This window comes from Capsicum annuum, chromosome 9 (genome assembly GCF_002878395.1).
Source record: "Capsicum annuum cultivar UCD-10X-F1 chromosome 9, UCD10Xv1.1, whole genome shotgun sequence".
In the NCBI taxonomy this organism is placed as follows: Eukaryota; Viridiplantae; Streptophyta; class Magnoliopsida; order Solanales; family Solanaceae; genus Capsicum; species Capsicum annuum.
This window is the reverse complement of record NC_061119.1, coordinates 131396456-131400686: the sequence shown is the minus strand read 5'-3', so window position 1 is coordinate 131400686 and position 4231 is coordinate 131396456. Positions and strand designations below refer to the sequence as shown.

The 4231-nt window shown below is 31.1% G+C and overlaps 1 long non-coding RNA gene across 1 annotated transcript; it reads right to left on the bottom strand.

The window, feature by feature from the left end:
* Positions 1–2476: 2476 nt before the first annotated feature.
* On the bottom strand, positions 2477–3818 carry LOC107842088. The gene is made up of 3 exons (XR_001665605.2): positions 3201–3818; positions 3005–3098; positions 2477–2748 (listed from the first exon to the last, which is right to left on the bottom strand). It is a non-coding gene; the product is annotated as an uncharacterized LOC107842088 (long non-coding RNA).
* Positions 3819–4231: the final 413 nt, after the last annotated feature.

Genomic DNA, 4231 nt, shown 5'->3' with positions numbered 1-4231 from the left:
CCTTCATTCTCATTTTTCTTTATTCTTTTTTTTTGGCCTTTTTCATCTATTTTAATTTATTTTGTTGTAACAAAAAATTTAAATTATTTTAATATATGTATTAATGTTGGTCATTACTGTACAATTAGAAAGGATAATTATAAGGTGAACATAAATTATAATTTTATTGTTGAAATAGGAAAAGACAATGAAAACTTGTAACAACAAATCAATTCAAAAAAGTATAAAGTATGAGCTAACAATCAAGTTCGATGACTATAGCTTTGGTGTAGTTTTATTGGAGCTAATTATAGGAAAGAGAGTTGTTGATATCATGAGACATGGGCATCAACAGAATTTAGTTATGTGATTGAGTAAAACATTTCTCCTTCCTTTCTATTTTGACCTAAATTAACATTTTCACGATAGAAAATTTTGTTGTTGGAACATCCACCATAAGATATATAATGATTCAGCACTAACAGTGTTTCTGTGCAGTGATATCGCATTCCACAGCTTACTTTGCCACACTACAGAAGTTTGTACTACTTTCATATTTAAAATGCTAAACAAACATATAATAACATTCACCAACTCACTTTTTCATAAGCCAAATCTGAACTTTGTACAATAATAATTTACAAAAATAGAATAAAGTAAAATTTCTTCAAATTGTTTTAAAGTTCATTGATATTCCAGGGTGAAAGATGGAGGAGGATAAAGGAGCGAAAGAAGTGGAAGAAAGAAAGAGAAGCATAAAAAAGAAGCAAGAAAAAAGAAGCAGGAAGAAGAAGCACAAACGAGAAAATAGAAGAAGAAGGAGGAACAAGTCCTACCCTTATTATTAACTAGTAAACTTGACTATGCTTTGTGCAGTGTGAAAAAAGATGGATTCATAAAATTATTTTCTTATGATATTTAAAAAATTACTTTCGATCTTTCAAATAAATTAGCTTCATGGGGAATCTTAGTAGCTTAGTTGGTTAGTTACCTGAAATTCCACCTTGTTGGTGAGGGTTCGATTCCGACATTGTAATCCCCTTTCCCATTCCCCTTCCCCTACCCCCAATTTAAAAAAAAATAGCTTCATCAGAAAAGAAAAGGGATTCCTCCTTAGTGTGGTTGGATAGTTGTTACCTGTTGTACTTTATTGTATTATGTTTTTAGTTTAAGTGTAATGTTTGTTTTATTGTCACTTAAATTTTATTGTATTGTTAAAATTCATTGTTACGTAATGAAGAAAAGTCTCATTTTATATAACAATCGAATTGGTTTGATCGCATCGTTACCTCATATTTCTTTCTTATTCTATCTTTAATTGATATTTAATAATCTTATTTTAGCATTTATCCTACCTTTTTATAGTAGTTCTAATGACGAAAAATGATACAATATCTATTAAATATTGCATTTATTATACAATGCCATACAACATAACACAATACATTATAAATCAGTACATAACAACCATCCAAACAGTGTTTTTATAAATTAGCACCATCTGCCGCACAAAAAAAATATCAATTAAGTAATATAGAATTTTCCCACAAGAAAATATATAATGCAAGAAACTCAGACTCACCTTGGGCTGAAGAGAAACACTGGTCATAAGTTGGAGGAGTACTAACATCCAGGAGATGAAAATATTCAGAAGGCATGATGATTAAGGCATGTATCAAATGCACATTAAGATGATCCCAAGGATGCATATAACATATGCAACTATTGCAAGTAACATCATTTTGATGTGACTGCAAAATAATTTTATTTTCATTAGCGTTAATCATCAACCATTTAAACCTTCATAAGAACTAATTCCTTGAAGAAATTCAATCATGAAGCCATGTTTCTTTCCAACTTCTTTCTATTGAACTCTCTCTCTATCTATCTATCTATCTATATATATATATATATATAAAACTTGTTTGATCTAAAAGGTCAATTCAATACGTTTATGACTTTTTATTTGTTTTTCTTTAATACATCATCAAAATATGAAAATAAGAAGGTCATTCAATTAGATCTTTACTATAGTTATTTAATGGAGGCTAAATGAGAAGTAACCTAAGGATATTAAATCTGAAAACTAATGAATAATTACTCTCTTTTACCTTAAGAAATGAATTAAACAGCTTAAAAATTTGAGAAAAAAGATAAATAGCCATACTCAAATATTAGAGTGTCATGTCACCAAAGTCTACATTTTCAAATGCACAGCTTCAATAAACTTGGTTTTTTTTTTTTAAGAAAATCACAACTTCTCAAAGTTTCTCCCAAACATTTTAGTTAATTGTATTGATATTTTTTTCTTCCCTTCAATCAAGTACCAAGAGAAGCAGGGAAATTGAGAGGCACTTAGGGACACCAAACAGTCAGCAATCACAATTTGGTCATAAATTGTGTAAATATCCTACCAACCATTTGCCAAACCACCAGTAGTTAGAATACACAAGCAACATATATAAGTTACATGTTGAAAAGATAAAACATACCTTTAAAAAAATTATAGTGACAATTATTGGTGTATTCAATTAAAATAACAAAATAGAAGTCAAATTACAATCCAAAGGACTTACACAACCAATATAATTAAGATACTTTAACATCAATACTCTATCCAAACTTTTCTAATGGAACACACAAGAGAGAATAGCCAAAAACAAAAGAAAGGGGATAAACTTAGAAGAAATACATTCAAGAATAAACAAAACAGTAAGTAGATACTCCATTGGCGAAAATAGACTTTAGTAATGGGCTTCACCTATCCACCTGTCCAAATAAAAAGAATTAGATACTTGTTCTAAATATTTCCAGCAAATTGAGAGAATTTTCAAGCTATTTAGATGAATATTCCTCCAACTGTTGTGCCCTTTTCTCTAGCGAGTGGGGAGAGGGCATGGCAGAGCCACCTTAGGCGAAGAGTGGTCTATACACACCATTTGCAAAATATTATATGACATACGAATGTTATATGTTAACAATTATGAGTGTACGCGGAGGAAGAGGTGAAATTGAGAAAATTTACCATGGGTAGATCACTTGGTGAGGATCCAAACCACATAGATTATACCAGGAAGCCATCCAAAGAGGGTCAACAAAATACAAATTCAAAACTCCACCTGTTTTGTTTTTCCAACACAAAAATATACACATACACATACTCAATAATGCTTACAAGGAAATAAAGTACAAAATTTTCAGAAACCATAGAAAATCCATACCTAAAGACACCACATTCCTTGTCACAACAATAACAAAACCACTGTTGAAAAATTAAAATCTTTGTGGAATGTTGTCGATGTTTTTTGAATCGCCAATTAAAGGAACCTGATTCTAAATTTAATCCTAAGCAAAGAAAAAGAAAATTTAGTTGTAATTGAATTGAATTTGGTTGTCGTCCTTGAGGTTTCACTTATAACCAACCTGTTTTCCCTTTCTCCTTCTCACCGCTTTTCTCGCTGCTTGGCTATTTCTCTACCTCTTCCGTCATTTCGATCCTCCTTTGGTCCTTTTCGATCGGTAGTTTTTCGAACGGCAGATGATTGGTGTTCTAATTATATCTACTATTGTTGTCATCTTTCTAACCAATGTTGGATCCGTCCTTTTTTTCTGCTTTGATGGTTGGTCTCGCAATTATGTGTACGCATGCTGCTTTTCAGGCCCCTGAATATCTTTTCCTTAATGAGAAAGAGTCTGTTGCAACTGGTTTTCTCTCCTTCTTGAACGGCACCGCTGGCCCTATCGTTTCCGCTTGGGTTTGAGGCTTAAAACAATCGGATTCCCAGTTGTTAGTGCACCTTTAATTGCATTAAAGGCTAATTTATTGGATTTAATTATTTATTTACTATATTAAAATGAGAGGAAAAAAGCCAAAAATCTGACACAATAGATAAATAGGTTTCCTAATCATTGAGGCATGCCACATCAGCAACCTCCTTATTTTCTTCTTGATGTAACTATACATTAGAAAAATTTAGTTAATGACTTTTAGGAGAATTTCATAAGTTTGGAAATTGTAATAATTGAGTGACAATTTGTTACTAATTTTTAGGAATCAATTTTATTTGTAATATGAAACTTATGCCAATAATATTGCATCAACTTTTTAATTATGGTTTTTTAGTTTCTCACTCAGTATTCGATAACTGTATTGCAACTTAATTAAATTTGAATTCACATTGAAAAGTTCGACATTAGAGATAAAGCACCGCCCTAACAAAGAGTTTCTACTGTTGCTGTTACGCGATTTTGA